Here is a 24,449-nt window from a genome sequence, read left to right as displayed (position 1 = left end):
GGATTCTGCATCTGTCATTTAGCTTGTCACAATGCATCAGTCTTAGAGTGTTCCAGGTGGTATTATGGTACCCATCAACAATAAGAAAAAAAGAAATCAAAACACATGTGGCGCGAAGCTCCAAAGAGCTGACCGCAGTGCAACAAACCACACTAACACAATATTCAATTCCCTGGGAGCACCCCCATTATGCTCTGTGAGGGCTTAGTCTGCATTCTTCCTTTACAGGAGTGCCCTAAGGAAGGGCAGGGGCACCACCAACATATTTTCTAAGTGGAGTGGGGTGCTGCAGGGAGTGTAACAGTGCTCACAGGAGTGATAAAAAATGCATACCCTAAGTTTCAGGGCACACTGAATGCAGGGCCTTAGGAGAGGAATACCTTATTTTCAAGCACCCCGGGGCTGGAGCTTCTGAAGTGCAGAGGTACCTTACGGCTGGTCCTGTGGCTACATTATGAGGCCTCAAGCAAGTAAAGAAAAACTGGCACTTAAGTTTGTGATAGCTTTGAACATTGACACTTTACTGATAGATTTATTGACAGAAACTCCAATGCAAATACTCATTATGACTGTATTTGAACATGGTTATTATTCCAGTTGATTAATGGTGATATGGTGATATATTGCTGAAGTAGAACGTGGTTATTGTTTTTAATGTAGTAATACCTTGACGAAGTCACTAGGCCTGCCTCATGCATTTTAATGTGGCGCCCTGACAAAGCCAGTAGATCTGCTTTATATATTAATATGGTGATCCCAGGATAAAGCCAGAAGGCCTGCCTTTATGTCTAATGCACCAAATTTTGGGATGTCGTGACTGATATAGGTAGAGGATATTATGATTATGGGGTTCAGGAACCACCTAGGGCATAATATGCTGTAAGGGTGTCACCAAAGGCATTCCTATTTACACAATGTTTTTATATTTGTAATTTAACGCATAACGTTTAGTAGTGTGCGTGTGACAAAAGTACTTTCAATTTTACAAGAAAAAGCCCCGACTGGACAATAATTTATTAAGTGTTGTTATATGCCAGTGAACTGAGATTATTAGCCCACACCATCTCCCCTGAGTAGGCCTTGGACTGCTCTATTTCGCTAACCTGCAAGAGTCATGTGCCACCATAAGACATTTAACTCCCAGTAATAAAACCATTGCGCACTTATTACTTGTGAAGGACTCGCATGCTTTCCAACTAAATCATTCATGGTGGTAATGCTAAAACTTAAAGCAGATGTACTCTCTGGTATGAAGGGACTCCAGTTTAAGAGATTCCTTAACCAGAGAGAGACAGAGTGAAAGCAAGTAGTAGTAGTACTGTACGGACCTGGAGATGCTGAGTACAAGCCGCAGTTTGAAGTAACCCATCTAACTGAACAACATGAATGTTTCTTTCAGCACACATAAGGGACATGTCTAAGAAATAGCACATTTCCCTGTTGATCACCCCAGGTAAAGGAAGCACACAGGAATGGGTTTTTGCTTGAGGACTGTGTTGCTGATCGCATTCACTGAGCTCCTCAAGTAGTGGCTCTGCACCTGGCAAAAATAAAGGAATATTTTGGTGCATCTGCATGGCTCTATACATTTGAATTTATTTAAGTGTAAGAAGCTCTTTCTTAGACTTTTTTCTTGTCCAAGAGGTTAAGGGTTAATTTGAGAGGAACCAGGGAAAATAGTTTTTACATTGTGTGACGATCTTCAGTGAGAGGGGAAACAATACGTCTAAGGGGAAAAAACAGGAAACACATTAATGCGGATAGCGCTCCACAGGATATGTTTTGATGCGTGCAAGAAAGTATTACAGTGATGAGGCATTATGCGCCTCCTCATCAGAGGCCTCCATTGTACTGTAACAAGGATTGACACTCCACAGCAGACTTAGTAGAGCCAGAAGGGTACAGAGCAATCAACACAATGTTTAACCAAAAAAGAGATTGGCATTCTAAGACAAGATTACACAGTTCAAGCTTTGCCTCCAAAAACTCCAAGGTGCAGGACAGTACCTATAATTACTTTCATCATCAATGCCAGGAGGGTTTTCGCATCCTCTTGGGGAAAGTGGCTTTGCAATCAGTGACATCCAATTATTCCTTTCTATTGCCAGTGCAATTACATCCACTGCATAGCCTGCTAATTTATTGCTAAGTGCAATTAATTGTATGGAAATTTAAAGGTGGGAAACTGCAACTTAATGCATGACAATGTGCCCCCAATAGACAGACTGTACGCTGTTTGGCAGAGATGAGACATGCTTTGCAACTTATCAATATGGCTCATAATCGTTCATTTTTTCCTACTTCCGGCCACTCATCTCTCAGTATCAGTGCTGTGACTTCTGTTTTCAAGGTGATGACAAACAATGTTCTGATATTGGTTAAAAAACACCATTGCTTCCTTGTGCCCCGTCTTATAAGTGTGATGTCCCTAATATTGTTCACTGGAACGCCTTGTTGGTTACCACACATCAGTCAACTGTCAGCACCATATCATTATTTTGTCTGTCTCGTGTGCATCTGTCAAAATCTTTGTGTAACAATATATTTGTCTATATCACAATCACACGCAGTCTGCAGTGGCTTTACAGTATGTAGCGCTACAAAAGACTCGTTATCACAGAGCTTTACATTCTGAATGAAACAAACGACTAAAAAAGGTGAACTGAACACAATACAACAGAGCAAATCAATGATTTAAAATGCAATGTAAGTAATTTCCCATGATCATTCAGGAAAGGGCTACAGGAGAAACTGGAGCCCACATCATCTTACAACAGTTAACAGGGAGACTTGTGTAAGAAAATATTTAGCTCAAGGGAGGGGAGGTTTTGCTCTTTGAATAAAAATATTGTGGTCTCTCCGGGAACCTGGACGAAGCTTCAGAAGAGCCTCCTGCTGTTCAGACTGTGCACCGACTGACACCCTAGCACTTCCAGATGGTCTGAAGTGGAAGATGAACCATCTCTATTGTTCTGCTGTGACCCCGCGGAGGTCAGCGAGTGTCCGAGTGATGTCACACTGCTTTCTGCTCACCACAGTGAGATCTTTGGTCAGTATTCCACTTGAGCTTGATCCAGAGACCAGATCAGTTACTATAAAGCTTGTTATTAAAGGGCCTCGAAGTAATAAGCTTGTCTTTGGTCGTTGTCTCCGCAGATAGTCTGTGTGAACTAGAGCAGACGCAAGAGACCACTTCCTGCACGCTATAAGGCTCTGCTATCCTGCTTTCAAAGACACATTAGGTAAACAGCAAGCCAGCCAGCGCCCATAAGTGGGGTTTACACAAATGCAATATATTCAAAATGAGCACCTGCAGCTTTGCTGGAGTGAAAGCAACACATGCTGCCTTGGTGGAGGACTAAACTTTGCCTAATAAATATCTAATATACTCCTACCAATATACAAGTTGCAATTGCATTAATGCCTATCTATAACTTTCATTAAAGTTAAAATCTTGCTAATGTTGTAATGGATACACAGCATTAACATGTTCAACTCGCAGACGTTTATCAGAACATCCGCTTAGGAAAGGTAACATTTTTGTCATCAGCCCACTGCTTAATAAAATTCAATTAAATTAAAAGTATATGTACATATCATGCTAGGGTGTCTTATTACCCAGCTCATCTGTACCTGCGTTGATAGTAGATGTTAAAAAAAGATCAATTTAGTACAATTACTTTCACATGTCTGCTCGTTTTCAATGATTAAAAATAGAACAAATCTTCAAAACTGTCCCGAAAAGAAATCTTATGTTTAATATACTAACAGAATAACAAGGTCGATTTATTTCCAGTTATCATTACAATCATGCCAGCAGTCTTTTCGCAGCTTTAGGATCAAATTAGTATAATTCTAGGCTCTAGCCGGGGTGTTTTTCAACACCATATGCACCAATTAAGATGGATGAATCAGAGAAGAAAAACAAAAATAACTCTCCTCTTTGTTAGGCGGATAGCCATTGGTCACAGACTCTTGACTGCGGAGAAAGCAATATATGTTCCCTATCTTTTCTGACGTGTATTATCATATTAGGCAATGCGATGGGCTGCACTATTCCCTGAACACACCAAGTGGGACTAAACTACTTTGCTGCAAAGTCACAACTAGCAAACAAATATCATACTTCACCCAAAAACAGCAATGAAGGCACTGTATGAAAACAACCATGACAGCCAATGAACCAACTTGACAAATCAATCTTTTTTGGATAACACCTGTTTTTGATTATCTTAAAATGCCTTGGGGACATTTATCTAACCTGAAGAAGTAATTAGAAGTATGTCACAGAAAATCCCATACTGCCACCTGCACCAAATAACACGACTGGGGGACAATTGCTGCCAGGATCCTATTTTGCTTAAAATGGCACTGGTTGTACAGCTGTCTTTTGCCTTCTGAAACGGAACAAGAAGTTGGAAAGTCCCTGCTGAATTAACTCTGTACAATCGGACAAACATGCACTTAAGTAACAACAGCTGCCTGAGGGGACATTTACTGAGCGACATACAATGCTGAAGGAGGAAGTGGGGAGTGCGAGCAACAATGAATTGTAAACACCTGACCAACATTCTCAATGTTAAGTTTGTTTGAGTCCGATGTACATGCACAACCAAAACAATGAAACCTGCTGAACAATAGTGGAAGCGCGATGATGACTTTTATAAGACCACTGTATTCCTATATCTAGTATAGGTCCGTATTCATGCAGTGTAGGCTTCCTCTTCTACTATTCAATCTATTACGTGACTGATATAACTAACACTAGGTATACTATTATATATAAGGTGCATGGCATTTCTAGAGGATCGACACTGCCGTAATCAGGAAAGTATACTCACTACCCATAGAGAATGGCAGTAAACCTCTTCTTGCTAATACGTGACTCAATTGGCAAATTAGGAAACATGAAGGTTTCAGGAGCATATCTTGGCCGGAAGAAAAATTCACAACAGCAGAAATACACCCTATGTAGCTCTGAAATACTTCTAATAAAGCAGACTTTGTCATGTTCCTAACCTACCAATTTTTAAAATAGCTGCAGTGCCAGCTGCAACTCAGAAATTCAGCAAAATGCTAACAGAATACAAACGCACACTGGCAAATCCATTAGGTCCCAGCTTTGGGACCTATCGGCTGTGCCAATGTTTTTTAGCCATGCTGCACTTTTAAACAATATAGGTGTCTTTTTCCTGTTTATTAACCGATTCAAGTTTTTTTAGTTTTTTTTTTTAACAAAATTGTTTTGGGGAAGCAACAGTAGAGTGGGGGGTTGGTGGGGTAAAAGCAACACTGAGGGCTCGAGAGGGGAGAGGAGAAGCAACAGATGATAGAAAGAAGCAGACATTTGAGCAGACAATGGGGTGAGTACCCAGTGAGGAGGAAGAGCAATGGGCAAGAAAGGTGGCTGTGGGTAGGGAGGAGAAGCAATGGATGACAGCAAAATGAGTGGTGCGGAAAAGCACCAGGGCGAAGTACACAAGGACGAGTGCCACGTGGAGGGGAGGGGATAAGCACACAGACAGCAGAGAGCAAGACAGGATGCTGGGGTAGAGACAAACACGAGTGAAACAGCTGGAAAAACAAGTTCTCTCATTGAACACATAACCGACAAGAAAAAAGTAGTGCTTGAAAAGCAAGCAGTAGAAGCCTGGAAGTCAGCAAATCAAAACTGATGGTAAAGAGGCAATGTTCCATGGGAGGGACAAGCACAAGCTTCACAAGCTGGAACTCAAATAAGTAGTAGTCAAATGAGTGTAGCAAGAAAGTCAACTAATGTTACGTAATGGTTGGGCTCAAAGTTCCTGTATGTTCTTGGTGAGCCCACAAAATGTTTCACAGCGAACAGCACTATCTGTGCTGTCTACCAGGTGAGCCCAATAAACACCAGCAAACAGTTTTATCAGCGACAAATAGGAAGTCTATTGTTGTATACTGAGACATTTTTTATTGGATCAATGCAAAATCACACGTTAGAAATTAAAATTAGTTTTCATGTCTACAAATAGTTTTTCACATCCGTGTACTGCTTACCTTGGTCTAATAACAGTTATCACTACCTCCACAGACTATCTCTCTTTCTAAACTAGCAGATTATTAAATAACAAGACACTACACTGTAAAACCGACTGATCTTCTGTTTAAGAGAGGAGGAGGAAAGCTATGCTTCCAAGCCGTTCCATTTTAAGGCTACTTTGTGCTCTAGTTACACAGCTTAAATGATACCTCCTGAGTTGTGAGCCATTTGATTGGCAAACAATTGAGGGCCATTACACATTCTTTACATGGTAAAATCAGAGTCCGCCAGTTCCGTCTTCTAGAACGAGCCACTGTGCATACTATTTGGTAAACCTGACCTGAATCCAGTGCAGATCATCAAGTATTGAGAGCATTGTCTTCTTCTTGCTCCATAGCGAGAGCACACAGTGAACCCCTTTACTCTTTTCACCCACAGATGAAATTGTTATCCATCCTGCAAAGCCTCTGGACCGAACCTCCAGACTACACAACTCTGCTAGTTTGCCCCAATGCACTCTGCAGAGGGGTGCTACTGTTTTCCGAATTCTTTTTTTCTCAGATTTTCTTGAGTTCCCATCAGAGTACAGCTTCCCAAATGAAGCACTGCACATCCATTTCGTGGTTGCCGGTGTGCGATGTCCTTACACTGGCTGCCTCTCCCTCATCAACAACCCCATGTACTTTTATATGTGGCTTGTGCAACTGCAGGGGCATCAAGCCATACAACAGCCAATCTTCTTTATATGTCATGGGAACTTGAGTAAAAAAAATCAAAGGTTTCATAGAGTCTTCAACACACACTCTTATTATCTGTCTGCCCCATGAGTCAATCTTGTTTTTTTTGTTTTTTTTACACTGACTATTATGTGGCAAACTGAAATAAAAAAATATTTCTGATAGCCTGAACAACGGTTACACAGCAATGCAAGTACAACAGCTTTATGTTTTTTCTCAAAGCATCTCTGCACTTTTTTATTTTTTTGCAATGAGTCATGGTCGACTACTGTTAAAGGACCCACCCATAAAGTCTAGGCAAAATAGAAAGTATTATTTACAAAGGAATTATGCAGAGCAGACACAACAACAGTAGTTCACACTGTCAAATTTGAGAAGATTATCCTGTAAAACAGCGAAGTACCCTACTTACTCAAGGAGAAAGTTTAACATCTTGGAACATGAGCTGTACCAGGCTCGACCAGCAAAAATGTAAAACCTTATTAAGCTTTAAAAAAAAGTGTGAGTTTTGTACACAGCGAGAATGATTCAGGACAATTACAGGAGATTAAGGCAAATAAATGTCTTTCTCTGTACTTCATCTCCCATCCCCATTCCCTATATCTTCACCATTGAACTAGTGTAGCGTTAAAACACTCATATGTGACTGGAATAAAAAGGAAGAAAAATCATGAAAATGTGATACGTCTTGTATATATATGTCGTAATGCATAAATCCTAGGTTTGATAATATACATGGTCTTTAAAAAGCACTCTAAGGCTGGGCCACTTATCACGTTCTATTAGATCAATCTAACAAATACATTACTGTGTTCAACCTGGATTCCATGGGCTTTACGTCAAAAAGTAATTGAACAATTTTGAGAAATGAGCTCTTTCAAGAGTTACAAAATGTAATATACTTTCAATCAATAGTATATTGCGGCACCCTCGTTTGTGTATCTGGACTCTAATCAATATGAATACATACTTTCAAGAATGCATGCATAGTGCTCTTGCAAAAGTCTTAGCTGTCAAAAAGACAAAGACAAGGCATATTCATTTTAGCAAATTGTGGCTTTAATTGATTTTTTTAATGGAATATTTTCTTGTTCTCTGACCTCGAGGGATTCCTGTTCTAGCCCCATTGCACACTGTAAATTCATTATTGCCGACCATTTTCCCATAAGCATTACATCACTGAAGGTTTACAGCTTTGATCACAAAGGAAAATCGAGAAGGTTGCCACTTTGCCTTTTGAAGTAGCTGTTTGGATTGTAACAACTTGTGGAAACTTAATTCGGACAAAGTCCACATCAATATAGGAAAATCAGAACACTGCTGGCTAGAAAAAATAAATACATCAATAAATGTCACTCTAAAACAATAACTTAATGGCAGGTGTTTGTGTCTGTCTACCTTAGCAAATAGCAGTAGATGGGCTTCAGGCTACGTTACATGAAGATGTCAAGTTCTGAGCCAAAGGCACTAGGTCTGTCTGCAATATAAGTGCGTCCATTGTTTCAGGGAAATGATTTTGTATTTGTACTGCATATTTTATAGATTATATTGGTAAGTGGGCTCTATTTCACCCTGTATCTCACTTTGGCCAAGAATGTAAAGACAACAGATCTATAAGAGAAAATATATATATAAACCGCAGAAAAAGAAAGAACCTCAATTTGTACAAGTGAAGGCCACCAAGAGCCAAAACTTCACGTCAAATTGTTTAAGTCGCCTAAAGCCAAGTGAACACATACAAATCCAAAAACAAGCAGTCTCACAATATGAGAGCTGCAAAGTGAGTTTTACAGTTGATGACTGTAATGACTAAGTCACATGCAAAGTAAGTAGCATGTATTGACTACAAAGCAACTAAAAAATGTGTTTCTATCCAAGGGGGGGACGAGAGCGCATACACCCTTTCTCCTTCGTCATTTCTAGCTAATGCCTCTTTTCAATGACTTGTGATTGGAAAACGAAATGTGGATAACAAAATGCATGTTTTTCAGAAACCTACTTTTCACTGTGAGTAACTTTAGGGAGGGACAATATACTCAACGAGGAGGCATTTAAAAGACTCATGGAGATCGATGAAGAACAGATTTAAAGACACTGCTCAAGGATAATGGTAACATCTAAATGAATCAAAATTGGAAGGCAGATTGGGGTGTACAAGTCAAAGCACTACGTGGCCTACAATTAAACGTTTAAGTGACTTTCTAAATTACTGGTGAAAGTGAAACACTACATGAAAAACTGCTCTTGAGAGTGGGCAAGGAAGGCAATTCCTAGGATGCTAAAATATGCCTTCCTAAGATAAATACTGGAGTTTTTCAGCTATGTAATGTGGTGAAAAGTTTGTCAAACTGAAAATTATACAACTACATTCAGAAAACATCATGAGAAAATCCTGTGGACTTGCATTATGTACCATTGAGATGATCTAATATAATTCGACAGAAAATGTTAGTGGTGTAACAAAATAATTCTAAATCAGGCATCTCTGTGGGGATGTTCCATGATTTGGAGTAAATGTCCAGTGTTTTGGGGAATCTAAAATAATTCTAGGAAATCGATACAAGTCATCGAAAAGCACCCAAATGGGTTAAGAATTTCTGCATACAGAACTGTAGCCATTAAGTAGTTCTGCATCCAACAAGATGATGTAAAAGTGATCTGCACTTACAAATAACGTGTGTCCATTAATTCTCCAAAGGAAAAATCTATTTCTCTGATGCACTTGCTACATAACGTGTGGCCTTGTTTACTGTAAACATACTTGCCCCTGCAGCCTGGAAAGCAGTAAAACGGTGTAAGTATCCAGGATGGGAAACTAATTTCAAACCGATAGTGAATACCCACAAGCCTACTGTTCTGTGGGTGTTTATTAAACTTTTCTAGAGGCCCCTCTCAAAAATTGAAATATGAAAATTTAAGTGGATCGAAAATAAGTTTCTGGACACATAAATTACATTTGTTCTACCTCTAGACTGATCATAGGGGATCCACAATATGTTGGTAACCCCACTGACTCAAAGATTTACTGGAACACTGCGTCTTCACTATAAATACTCATTCATAGAATGACAGATATTGACTCTTTAATCTGCCTCCGCCTTTTCATCCCTTGCTAAGTGGATTGCCACAAAAGTAAAAGTATGATTTTTGGAAATATTTCAAATGTAGCCCTCAAACAGGGTGAAAGTGTAGACCTCAGTTTCTTTAGGCAAAACACAAGAACTAGTTTTCAGTGGGTTCACATAAGGTAAGGTGGCTTTCCTCACCTGTTGAGAGAATTACTTTTAGGGGAATTTGCACTGGTCTCCAACTGGAAGAGTTTCAATGCCATTTCCCAAAATAGCGGGACCACAAAGGAACCATCACAGTACCACACACCAGTGTTGTGAACAGGTCGGGTTTGACCAAATAACTAAGTAGCAAGCTTTTTGAAGGGGAAAAAAGGGGGCTTTCCCATGTTCCAGAAGAAAGAGCAACAAAGGTGTAGAAAACATAACATTCTTCGCCACCATTTGCTTTTGAAGACTTGTCTTCCACTGTCCTCATGGTCAATCAACCAGCATCAATTAATCAAACATGTTGTACAAAAGGCTTTCTTGCAAGTACTGACAAGATCAAAAACGCTCCTAAATTTCTAATCATAGTTGTCACTTTTGGATGGATCAATCATTTCTTCCGTACAGACAGATTCAACGTATAGTTAACTAAAATATGTAATCCTGTTATCTCTAACAAGGCTATGAATGTTTAAAGAAATTGCAGGAATTTTACTTTTTTAGTGAATTTGAGGGACCTCCTACAATCCAAAGTAGTTGCAATTAGATTGCTGAATACGCAGCACATACTTCACTTGCTTGTTTTCGGTTTGGATTGCAAAGATAAATGGACATTCAATGTAATATGCCTGAGGCCTTTCTAGAGCTTCTGAAAATACATTAGCTTGCAAGTTTGGAAAAGGCAATCTCTTTTTGTGGCTATTTTTCATGCTATTTTAGGTACTTAATATAATGCACACCTACAGGCAGAGAGTGGTTCATAGAACTTTCATAAGCATGTGAAATATTAGGTGCTCTTCATACAATGATGTGGGATATTCAAGAGACTACATTATAAAAACAAGCATTTTCAATGCAATGGGTCTTGCATTTGCTCAAGTTAGAGCTATTAGCGTTTTAAACTCCTAACCGGACTTTTCTTGCCACACAAATTAAAAGAAAAGAAAATGCAGCAGGATCGCTCTGAAATTGAAAACGGAAAAACCGAGCGCGATATGTAAACCCCAGCGTGATCGCGCTGCATGGAAAATAAACACATAAAGTAGTCCAGAAACCATGCTGAAAACATCGAGCCTCGTATTTTTAGTAGTTTACCGGTGCTGTGTCGGTGGGCTAAACACCAGAAAAGGCATGACGTATGCGTGCCTTTCACAAATGAAAGCAAGCGGATTTTAAAAGGCAAGCCCACCAACCAATGAAAGTGACTGACGTGACATGGGCGTGGTTGGAAGCCCAAAGAGAGATTACTACATGGGACGGAGCGCTTTTTACTCACCCCTAATAAACAGCATGTGATGGGGAGAGGCGTATAAAGACATATTTAAGAAAGTAGAAGCTAGTGCGGTTTTTCTACATATTTGCAACAGCCCACAAAAACAAGGATGGCAGAACCAACTAGTCCATAACCATCTCATCCACCCAATCAGTTCTGTTACCGTTTGCATTACAAGGAGGGCATCCACTAACCAATCACAATACAACAATGACCCCAAAGGAATTATAGAAAGGAAGGTATAAACAACCTGGCTCTATCGCATTCTGCCCTTCAACACATATCACAAGCTAATTTTACTACTGACCAGTGTATGATCAAGAAGCAAAACCAAACACAATATATATTCGACTTACTGATTCTAAATCAGACCTACTGTTTGCCACAGAAAATTAATCATGGGAGGATATGACCCTAATACTACAAGAAGAATTCCCAAAAAGATATCAATATTTTATTCATATTGGAAATCAAAAGAAGGGAAGAGGACTGGGAACTAATCTAAAAGAAAACGTAATAGCCACATTAATTGATAATATTGTAATATAAGACTGTAAAGCGCTTCTTAATAAATGCAACCCTTGTTCACCATTCGTCTGCAACTTCCTATGGCTTTGTCACGCACAATCGAACCCAGATTGTCTCTGGATCGAATAACATAGCAAGTCAAACATTAGACCCCAACTTCTGCAATTCAGACACTATAACAACCTTTGGGAACTCTCTAGTTAGTTAGAGTGAACATCAGCTCATCCCCTTCTTACTTAAGAAGCATTCAAGATTCTCAATTAACTCATCTAATTCAACAACTGACAGAATCTGAAAAAGTGTGGAGAAAGTCATCTACCCACAAACACCCAATTGAAGGCAATAAACTCTGTAAACAAGCTATATGATTGGATGACCACAGCCTTTAACAAGATAATCTCACTGAAAGACATTAAAATATGCCAAAATGAAAAAGAATGCCCCATAGATGAATCAAGACCTATAAGAACAACAGTGCTTTGACAGACCCGTCAGAAATCAAAGAACCGCTTTGACAAAATGTGCCTACAGAGGCACAACAGAAAGTATAAATTGTGCATCTTAGAGAAAAAAAATATTCAAGCAAGATCAACAATGTCAAATTGCCAGTTAAGGAATTCCATAACATGCTATCGAAATTCCAAAATTCTGGAAGAAGTGAAACAACTATTCTTCAGCAAAATAGTCACTCACTGCACCACCAAAGCAGACAACTTAGACTTATAGCTAGAAAACAAGAATAACAGCTGTTGCCCAGAGATGCCAATAAGAAAATAACTCATGCATATCTATCATCCTTAAGAGAAATACCAATCACTGAATTTCAGGCTTTTGTGAAAGCCAGAGGTCCATCTGGCTACCTTTCGAATTGATGCCCTGTTCAAACATTCAAAAAATTCCTATCAACATAAACAGCTATATCAACGAAGAACATAATCTATAATTAATCAATAATTAATCAATAATTCTCCATCAACAGCAAACTTTCCTCAGCAAATAAAGAAAGCATTCAGATGACCATTAATTAAGAAACAATCTGGATGAATACCACCCTATTAACTATAGGACAATTTCTAAAGAGCGCATCCTTGTCAAATGAACTAAAGGAGCAGCATTTCTACAGATCAGACTACCAAACTGAATTCCAAAAGGAAGAGGTGCAGAATCTTCTCTAAAGGGCAATTAACAACGTGGGGGTGGGGGGGGAGGTTGGACAAAAAACAATTGCAATGATGAGAAGGGACCAGGCAAGCAACAAATGCAGGAGAGGGATGAGAGAGAGAGAGCAAGCAACAAAGCAAGAGGCAGCAGGTGCAAACAACAATGCACTAGGGGAAAGCAACAATGTAGAGCGGGATGACAGCCTACAAACACATGAACTTAAATTCAGTGCTGCACCTGATAAAAAAAAAAAGAAGCTTTGACTTTACCTGCTACAATTATTTGGATGACACACACAAGCCCCAAAGAAAAAGGAAACTCAAAACCTGCCTCAATGCCATAGACCAATGAGTAACATATAACTATCTTAAACTAAAATGTTTGAAACCCAAAATACTCACTAAAGGGGGGTGGAACTGTATAACTGGTTAACACTGTGACCTGACACACTTGGATCCTCACTAAGGTACAAAAACTTGGACTTGCCTGGACTCAAACTATCAATGAACACCTAAGTAGGCAAAGTAATAAAGTTAGCTTTCTATTCTATGAAGAGACTATGCTTTTTCCTGATCCTGGATTTCATAAAAATCTCAAGCAACTGTATGACTTATCGTCTCAAAAATGATTTTTTTTTTAAACTGGACTGTATGAAGGTAACCCTCTTTCAACTATGAGATAATGCTACAGACTTCAGAACTCGGCCCCAAGATTGCTTCTACGTGTAACGATATGCAAACCCCTAAGGCTGTCCATTAGCTGACAGTAACAAGAAGAAATGCATTGACAGTATTATGTATCACACACAAGGCAATGAATAATAAAGGTCCTACATTTCTCAGACCAATATCAACAAACACCCATTCTAGATATGTACGTTCCAGACTATCACTGTGATTAATCATTTCACCATACAAAAAGAAAACAGTCAGTGACACTACTGTCTCCATTGGGGACGCCAAATTAAGGAACTCCTTCCCAACAAAAATAGGAGCCTCTGAAAATCTTGAATTGAGAATAATGCTTCAGTATTGGCTTTTCTCTACGATACCATCCAGAACAACCTGACACCTGATCCTCTAAAAACAAGATAAATAGAACAAACCTCCTTTGTAAACAAAAAGAAAATCTGTAAGCTTGTCAAAACATTATGCAGGGTCACGAGTAAAGTACTATCGAACACCCAAATACCGTTTTTTTTTTATACCACCACGTGATCAAGATTTGATCATGGTCACTGAATACTTATCCTGTGCATGCCTGGCTCCCCAAAACTGATTGTCCATATTTAACTCCTAGACAAACTGAATGCCCTGTTTTCTCTGTATAATTGTGTGAATTTCCTACACCACAACCAAATTACTATTGATACCATCATCTTTCTCTGCCCTATCTATTCCCTATTCAATACCGTTAATCCTTGTCTACTTTGCATATTTACTCCATCAATCATACACATGAACTAACATACCATCCATACACCCGTCCCTAAACGGATCTTATTCTCTCTGATTCTACTGCAAACTAGGGTAATGCATGGTTGTTTCTTCTGAGAACACAAGGCTGAACCATGTAACAAAAAAACAAATCATAAAGCACTTCTAAGCCGCGTCAAAAGTAGTAAGTATTATATAAATGCAATTACAATTCAACATTTATTGTACCTTTATTAACAAATATGAGGTATATACATAAAACGGTTTGCCCAGAATCACTGAAAGTTTAGGGCACGGGTTAAAGCAGGAAACAGAACTCAATTGACCAGATTTAAAAATCACAGACTTAGCCACCAGATCAAATGATTTCCCACAGCGAAGAGAACCCTCTCTTGGGGCAGTGGGACATGAGGCATCCTACACAATTTGGTGTTTCTGCCTATCTAAATAAACTGTTACCTGTTTGAGTGCTGGACCGGAGCATTCTATCAGTTTAAGGAAACTTCTAAACAAAACCAAAAACAGTGAGAAACAATAAATAAGGTTTATGTTTTAGTTAAGCTACCTAATTGTATTAGGAGTGATCACTTTTCTTCTGGAAAACAGCCAAAAATTATGGCATGGTTTCTATTCTTAACTCATTAAGCCATGGAAACTCGTTAACACTAAAAAGATTGCCTGTAGGAAACCTCTCTTTTTGGCATTGTTACACCCACTTTTTGCCTGTCAGTGTGTTTTGATTGTTTTCACACGGATCATGCTAGCCAGGACCCCAGTGATTGTGCTCTCTCCCTCTAAATTTGGTTGCTTAGGACTTTGCTCCCCCCCAAAAGTGGCATACTGGTGCCCCTTTTCAAGTCCCAAGTTTATGGTACCTAGGTACCCAGGGCATTGTGGCACCAGTGTTTCCCTATGGGCTGCAGCATATATTGTGCCACCAATGGGAGCCCATGTAAAATGTGTCTGCAGGCCTGCCATTGCAGCCTGTGTGAAGAGGTGCATGGACCTTTTCACTACAGGTCACTGCACCAGGTCACAGCAAGTCACCCCTATGGTAGGCCCTCCTAGCCCAGAAGGAAGAGTGCAGGTACCTGTGTGTGAGTGCACCCCTGCATGAGCAGAGGTGACGTATGAACTCCAGCTCCATTGCACTGGACTTCATAAGTGCAGGCAAGACATTTTACCCATGTACTGGACACTATCTGTATCTAGCTACATAATGATAACTCCAAACATAGGCATGTTTGGTATCAAACAATTTGGAATCATACCCCAATACTGTTGCCAGTATTGGCTGTATGATCCCATGCACTCTGGGGGCTCCTTAGAGGACACCCCAGTATTGCTCCTACCACTTTTTTCAGGGTTGTGCAACCAGCCTGCGCTGCTGACACCCTCTAGACGGGTTTATGTCCTCCTGCTGCTTGACCAGCTCAACCAGAGGAAGGCAGAACAAAGGATGTCCGGTGGGAGAGGGAGACAACACCCTCACACTTTGAAATAAGTGTGACATGACCTGGTAGGGGTAGCCTCTTCAAGCCACCGGTATGCTTTGAAGGGCACATTTGGTGCCTTTCTTGCATAAATCGGTTTGCACCAGTCCAGGAACCCCCTACTCTAGCACAAAACTGCACAAAGGAAAGGGGAGTGACAACTCCCCTGTCCATCACCACCCCAGGGGTGGTGTCCAGAGCTCCTCCAGATGGCCAATTAGTTCTGCCATCTTGAATCCAAGGTGGACAGAGCCCCATGGGAGCTTCTGCATCGCCAGCTTAGGTAGGTGACGTCACAGCCCACTCCTGATAGGTGGTCACCCTGCTAGGTGACCAATACCCCTTCCTGGGCTATTTAGGGTCTTCCTCTTGGGTGGATCCTCAGATTCGATGTGCAAGATTCCAGCAGGACTGCTCTGCATCATTTACTTCATCTTCTGACCACTGGGACTGCAACTGGACCCTCCAGGAACCGACAATCTGCAACTACAGTGACGACTCCACTCTGCAACACTGTTTCTCCTACTCCTTCCAGCAACTGCAACAGTTCCCCAGCTGTGCATCCTCTGAGGGTGACAAGTCTTCAGCCTGCACAAGAAGTAAAAAGGAATCTCCCTTGGAGTGAAGGAGTCGCTCCCCTGCATCCGCACGACAACCGGCAACGTGGATCTCCTCTCTTCCAGAGTTATGTGCATCCTGCATCACAGGTGGTGGTCTGGAGTGGTCCCCTTGGTCCTCTCCACCAGCTGTCCAACTTGGGAGACAGCAAGCCCTTGCCTATCCTAGAAGAACAGTACCCCTGTGCACTGCGACATCTTGCAGTTACTAAGGCTTATTTGTTCCGCCTCAAAGAGATCTTCAGGCTCTGTGTAGCCTCGGCCTCCAGCACACCTTCCTGCAAAGCACAGTCTCCTCCTGCTGCTCCAGCAATGTGGGACTCCTCTTCAGGTGTGCTGAGTGGGCCTCACTGCGACTCCTGTGTCTGCTGCCAGTAGGTAGGCTGTGGGGCTGTCTCCTCTTTTTGTGTCTCTCCCACCTGCTGAGGGTCACCTCGGACTTCCCTCCTTGGGTCGAGTCCCCTGGGCCTTGCTGGTCCTCTTCAGCCTTGCAAACTCTCTTCTCAGTCTCTTGCATTTCCTAAGGCTTGTTTGTGGTTTTCCAGCACCACTGACTGACTGCAACTCGACCGCCCACATAGGACATCACTTGCAACACTGCTGGGACTCCTCTTCAGCTCCGGTGCTGCACTGCTGACCTTCTTGGTCCACCGTCAACCTCGTCCTGCATCCACAGAAAGGTGGGTGGTGGCTCCTGCCACAACCGGACACTCCATCCCGAACTGGACTTGGTCCCCTTCCTTTGCAGGTCCTCTTATGCCGGGACCCACCTTTCGGTCCTTCCAGACTTGGATGGGTCTTGCACAATTCTTTTCCAAAGTCCTCCTGTTGGTTTTGGGGAAAACCAGGTACCTACCTCCCTCTGCCCTCCTGGTCGCTGGGGTCACTCTGGTAATCACCTCTTGAGGTTCCTAGTTCCTCAAGCTCCCTTCTACTGATTCCACTTCCTTGGGTGGGGGACTGCCTTTCACATTCGACTTCTTTAGTATATGGGTTGGCCATCCCCCAGGGCCCTCACTATTTGCTATTGCTTTTACCAATGCTTATTGCTTTCTATGCTATTTACTGATTGCTAATGTGTATATAATAGTGTGTTTAGTTACCTCCAGTTGGGTGCATTTCCTATTCAGTATTCTAGTATTTGTGCTACTATAATAAAGTACCTTTAATTTTGTAACACTGTGTGGTTATTTCATGGTGTAAGTGCTGTGCGACTATAGGGGTATTGCATAAGCTTTGCATGTCTCCTAGATAAGTCTTGGCTGCTCATCCACAGCTACCTCTAGAGAGCCCTGGCTTCCTAGACACTGCTTACTCCTCACTATTAGGGGATACTTGGACCTGGTATAAGGTGATAATACCATAGGGGCTCACCATACACCAGGCCAGCTTCCTACATTGCCTAATGGGTAACCTTTGTGTATTATATGAGGATTAAGTAGTGCAAAGATAGACTAATATATGCCTTTAAAATAAATACCTTTAGCTGTCAATATTAAAATTTTGTAATGAAGGGGACTTTTTAGAGTACAAATATGAATGAAATTATGCTTGGCTTTAAAGGATGGTCACTTGGAGTTATGAAAGAAGTGCATGCCATTACTTCTTCGTGCTCTCCTAAACGCTTATCTCCTTAGCAGACTCTAGGGATGGAGGAAGCTGCGCCAGGGTCATTGAATGTCCTGTCACTTCATCCCTCATCATGGCCACTTTTCAGATGGATAACCAGCAACAAAGGCTGCCTTGTGGCTGGTGAAGGAGGGGACAAGGATTAGGAGGACCTGGGATAGGAAGTTACTCCTCAGAAAGGAAGATATGATGGTGAAATGAGAAGAGAGAAAAGCAGAAAAGATGAAAGGAAAGAAGGTCAAGAAGAGAGCATGATAGGACAGAGAGGTAAGACTAGAACAGAGGAAGAGAGTGAAACAGAATGACCGCATAGGTGTATGAGCAGGAGACAGGAGGGTGATGTATTATAAAAAATAGAAAATGCAATTAAGAGGTCAGGGACAGAAAGCAGAAGAATAGGAGAGAACGCTACAATGAGATTGGTCTATTGGCGAGAGCTGCTGGACAAATCACAATCTTCCTGTGCCTGAAGAGGGAATAATGTGTAACAATCTGGGTTGGTTGTTAATTGCTGTAAAGCCATTTCGCCAGGATTGCCCTAATAATAAAAAAATGCAAAAAGAGAAACAGCAGCAGAGTAGCGGTAAACTTCATGGGTGGGGGAGGAAACAGGGTTGGTGGTAGCACAGAATACAATTTAGTGCATGAGTGAGGGTAAAGAGGACAGGGGTGGAGTGAGTAAAAGGAATACAAGGGAATCTCGACAGTGATACAGGTATTAAGAGAGGAGAAAAACTTAGAAGGATGAGAAAAATAAAAACAGACTAGTAAAGCAGAAATTGCAGAGCAAGGAAAATACTACTTCAGACAAAGATAATGAGAAACAGTGAGACCCAAGGGACAATCATGAAATACGTGTATGAGTGGCATGTGCAAAATCAAATTCATTATCGCTACTCAGCAGAGGGAACCTAATTCACCTTGTCACCTTGAAGTATTAAAGAGATATTACATTGGACCGTGGTGCACACATCACTAATGAAAGTGAAGGGCTCTCTTCATGAGACGAAGCAGCAGTAAAATGTATAACTGAAATACTTCTTCACTCCTCACAACGGTGGAATGCTAGGTTGGCCACCTTCTTAGTGTACTGCAGTGGTTCCCAACCTTTTGACTTCTGCGTACCCCCACTTTATCATTACTGGAGTATGGGGACCCCCCACTAAATCTTTATTGGATTCCAGGGACCCCCCACTGAGTCAATACTGAAAGCTGGGGACCTAATATTTTTATATTATTTAATTTTCTAAGCAGTCGCGGACCCCCAGGGGTCACTGGACCACAAGTTGGGAACCACTGGTGTACTGTATTTGGGTGCTTAGGACCAAGAGCACTTATCTGGAGAATAGAGCAATGAACCCACCAATGTATGGAAGCTTTATTTTAAACTATACACATACTGCCTTGCATGTTAATGGATACGCCCTCCATTACCTCTTGTATCGCACTCCCCTACGTGTGCTCAAAACCACTTCCATGCCATGTCTTGAGATGAGGTCAAGCTTTACGTCTATGTAAACACATGAGTGAGTGGCAGTGCCAGCACACGGATTGTCTGCAAAGTTATTAAAGAGTAGTCGGAACAACAGCACACACAGGCCACCTTTTGTTGCTACCCTGCTTAGCATCTAAATCTTAAAACCGGTTAGAGATCAGTAAAATGTAAATGCTGTTAATAATTAGACTTCTAGAGCATAATCTCAAAGTATCCGTCCATATGAGTTAGGGTTCTAATTTAGTAACGCAATTGTAATTCTACAATTTTGAAATTACAACAAAACAGAATCCAGAATCACAAGGCAGAAGAAAATGGTTATTGTGCCTTAAAGAATACAGAAGAGCAAAATCTTAGCCCGGGATCCCTTTCTCGGGGCTATGGCGACTTGAGGACGCCATTCAGCGAGATAAAATAACAACACATGACATAACGTGCCCTAGTGCTGCATTAAGTTTTTCATTTGTTTTACTTTGTTTTGATTTATTCTGGTTCTTACCATCATTCCACATTGTGGTGGGAGTGAGCCAACAGATAAACATTGATAAACACCTAATGCTATTTTATACGGGTTTGTTATGCGCTGCTGCACCGGGAAGGTAATAATTAGCACGTTAGAGGAAGCACAGGACAATTATCGTAAAAATGATGTAAATCATTTATCATGCACAGTTTGGATATACTGTAAATTGCCTTGAAGATCGTGACATTGTACTAATGTGCTAGAATAGTTAGGTTTTCTTGTGCTTTCCAGGAGCGAAAGGGCCGTCAATTGCACATTCACATGAACTCTGGAAAAAGTCTGAAAGTCTGGCTCCCTGCGTGTGGGAGATGCCTTTGACATCCCTACTTTGTGAAGGGACAAACCTTGAAAGGAACAACTGCAAACTAAGTTGCTAACAGGGGCTGAATACATCAACATAGACCTTGGTATTTAAAGACATCTGGCAAGCAATTGTGTTCTTCAAAGGGTAGTCACTACGTGATTGAAATGTAAGTACATAGAGTAAACCCCTGTCGTATAAAAAGAAAACGGCCTTAGTGTTTGTAATATTCCATATCAGAAGGAGATAGCCTAATTGCCTTGTTAATTCCTAAGTCAAACTAACTGGTTCCCACGGGTAAGCTTTTGCATTCAGACCGTGAGAGTGACTTGACAAAAATGATCTGTACAGCAGAATAAATCGAGGATTAAAGTTAGTCTCCCTGGAATGTACGATGGCTCATGCTACTTTAATTTCTAGGAAAGTTAGATGGTTTATTATACTTCATTAACCTAGCATTTGAATGTCTAAAACTAAAGTGTAGCATTCTTTATGTAACATTTCAAATACAAATAAAAGTGAATACTCTATTTGATCAACAATGTGCAAAACGGAAATATTGGTTTGTGGCCAACAATACAACAAAGTTTTTGTAGTCTAGACGCAGTGTTTGAAGTTAGAACTTCTGCCCTCATTCAGAAGAACAATAGAGTCAACCACAAAGGTGGTCAGAAATCCAAAAAAGGAACGGGAGGGAGAGATTATGGGTCTGTTAACTCAGCTATGGAAACATTAAGTGAAGATGTGCAACCAATTTCATTAAACGTTTTAAAATAAATCAGGCTTTAAAAAACAACTTTCTAGGCTTGATGTGTAGTGGCACGTGCCATAGCCATTCATGATGAAGATAATGTGCTCTATACATATTGTGTAAGGCTTTGGATCTGCTTCCTTCAAACGTTGACTGTTTTGGCTCAGGAAACTTTGACAATGGCTTGAGAAATGATGGATCATATTTTGTATCAGACCAAAGGAGAATGCCAGTCTTGCCATCTTTTATTTAAAACAGTTGTAGCCTTTAACCGCCACCTTTCACCGGAATGTATGAGGGACTGTATTACATCTAATAATACACTCTGTCACCATACGTAATTCTTTATCTCATCCATGCATTAGATAGATATATCAATCCTTTATTTTTGTTTTATCATATTTTGTCAGTGTCAGCATGCTAGCTTCAAACCTAATGCCTTTGTCACTGTTGCTTCTCCTGACCCCTTTAACAGCCAAATCTGGTCAAACAAATTTACTCATGTAACTTTTTTTATTAAGACTGCTCTACAAAAGTAACATTTCACAACCTGCTCGTTACATTACAGGATGGTGTTGTGTGGTATGCTAGTCAGTGATAGTTGGCTGAGCAAATTTCCCTTCATGTTGTGCATTCTTGCCTGTAATATGTTTTTTCTTTTGCATGGCCTTGAAAATTGAGGCCACTGAGAGGCACTACATGATTTTGTACCTCCCCCAGAAGACTACTTGATTCTTCGGAACTGGAGGTACACCTGAATTGTACCCTCACACTGCAGAGTGGCAAATGTCTCGATCATCAGGATGTCGGGAGAACGAAGGCTGATGGCAGTTCAAAGGACAGGAAATAGGCATTTTTATTGAACCCTTCCATTGGTAAATCTGAGCTGTCCTCTGTAAATGGGTGGGGGGAGTTTCCAATCCCCAAAAATAGTGTGATTATGCTTACGACTGATGTGCATGAGGAACATTCTTGGTAAGAATAGTAACTTCTATAAGGAAGTTTTGTACGCTGTATAAATTGGGGATTCACTGTACTAGATTAACGCTGTTCCAATTTCTCGGTGCCTGAGGAGAAAGAGGCCAGAGTCAAAGTGATGAATGAGTTCCCAATAAGTGAGATTCAAAAGAAGCAAACTAAGAAGTCCTCAGTTGGAGTTTGGTCAATAATCACCAATGGGTTGCATAATCAAATCTGCTGAAATACCTCTTATTATTAATAATTACAAACTGCTAGTGAAAAAGGCACTGAGTCACTTGCTGCTTTCTGCTGCAGAAATGCTTGGTGTTGGTTATCATACCATGCAAAAACAACAGAAGGGAACCCGTACCGTGCTTAGCCTATCTCTCCATACCAGTCCAAGGGGACCATCCTATGGTATGAAAATGAGTCTGACCCACTGGGATTCAAGGTGGCATTCTTCATTAAAGAGTCCTCGTCCAGATACCTGGTGTATCTGGACGGGCTCAATCTTGTAGCCAAGGGAGCTCTTTGGTTATTGGGTGGGACCCTACATTTCAAATAGTCTAGGATGTCCTGAGGGTTAATTTTATTTTCAAAGGCCCCCCTGACTGAGTTGAAAACAAGTATGGATGCACTAAGGAAATTAGTTCCTCTGTATCCCTGGGTCAACATGTTTCAGCCATCACACCAATGCCTCACCATGCAAGTTGGCATTTGTCAAGACCTCATTGCTGTTTTTGTATGGCTAGATTTTCGGAATTGGAATATAGAATTGGTGATTGTGTTTCATCTATATAAGGGAGCCCAATGTATGCCCAGGAGTGTCAGATTCGTTACAAATTTAGAGGTAAGTTTACCTAATGACTTTGTGTTAGCACAGACACAGTGTTGCAGTACCAGGCGTTTTTTTTTTTTTTTTTTTTTACAAATCATTCTTTTCAAATGTGTTAGTCTAATTAAGTCAGCTAAACTGAACCAAGCCTACAATTTCCAGAATTCATTAGACTGTTATAGGGCCCGGGACTGGAAAATGGTGTCCCTGATGACAGAGTCTAAAGAAAACTACTGACCCGATAGATCAATGCCACACGTTCATAATATGTAGATTTATTTTATGGTGATATTATAAAAACCAAGGGTGGATCTTGACATCTTGCTCTCCATTAACTGTACAGAGACCCGCACTATAACAAACTGCAGGCTTGTTGCTATCACAACGGGAGGCTTTCAGTTTGAAAGAACCCTCCACTGGAAAGCAACTTCACCACAAAGTGCAACACTTCAGCTTAAGAAAATCCATGCATTTGCTACAGAATAAAGCGCTGTAGCGGGTAAACCTAGTACTAATACCATCACACAGATCTAATTGAAAGCATGGTACATGAAACATGACTTATATTTGGATCAAAAGTGCAAATAGTTTATTAGGAGTTATCTAGGTTTATTGAGTGGAAGAGTAAGTTCTACAAAGTAGATTCATACATTGGCACCACATTTCTAGAAAGCAGATCTTGAGAGTACTAAACAACTCTAGCCAGTAGCAATGGATATGGTCACTGATGATGTATTTGTAAATGCTCTCTTAGTTGCTTTGATGGAGTTTGCCGCATTTTAAAAGGCTAAATTGGTCCGTCAGATCTGTTTACAATTTGATATTGACTAAATTCTGAAATACATCTTCTAATGAACGAGCTCTTTTAGAGTACCCTAGTTCTTTTAGGGTCTCGACGCCCTTCCCATATAATGACAGGAGTCACTGCGTGTATAACAGAGTGATGCTGGAAAGAGGTGGAGGTGGGGAAGGCTCGACGCAGGCCCGGAGTGTGCGTACGAGCACACAGTTACACAACGATGAAAAGAAATCCAAGGTTTAATGGCATCCTGAATAAATTAAATATCCCCTTCACATAAAAGAAACATATTACAACGTTTATCTTATTTGATATACATTCCAAAAACTAATTAGCCCACTGGCGATATAAATATTACAGCCATAAACTGCATCGCTCCCAGGAGTTCACAGCAAAGCCTCTCACGTCTGAGAAACACACATTTGGGAATAGTTTTGCAATTCAGACAAAATGTCTAATATGGTCTGGAAGAGAGTGCGAGGCCTGGAGTGCCTGGGCGCTCAGCAGGGGTGCGGCGAGCACTAATGCATAGCGCTAATCAACGGAAACTGCTGGTAAGGGTCATAAAAGGACAACAAAATAATGTAAAATGGCGTTCAAGCTGAGGCACTAAAATAAGG

General features: G+C 40.9%; 1 protein-coding gene across 10 annotated transcripts in view; it reads right to left on the bottom strand.

The window, feature by feature from the left end:
* Positions 1-24,449, bottom strand: part of PARD3 (par-3 family cell polarity regulator) — a 1,239,520-nt gene that overhangs the window by 247,913 nt on the left and 967,158 nt on the right. The gene's annotated exons all lie outside the window — the stretch shown is intronic.

Source organism: Pleurodeles waltl, chromosome 10 (assembly GCF_031143425.1).
Source record: "Pleurodeles waltl isolate 20211129_DDA chromosome 10, aPleWal1.hap1.20221129, whole genome shotgun sequence".
NCBI classification, from domain to species: domain Eukaryota; kingdom Metazoa; phylum Chordata; class Amphibia; order Caudata; family Salamandridae; genus Pleurodeles; species Pleurodeles waltl.
Note: the sequence above shows the minus strand (reverse complement) of the source record. Positions and strands in the feature narration are given on the sequence as shown.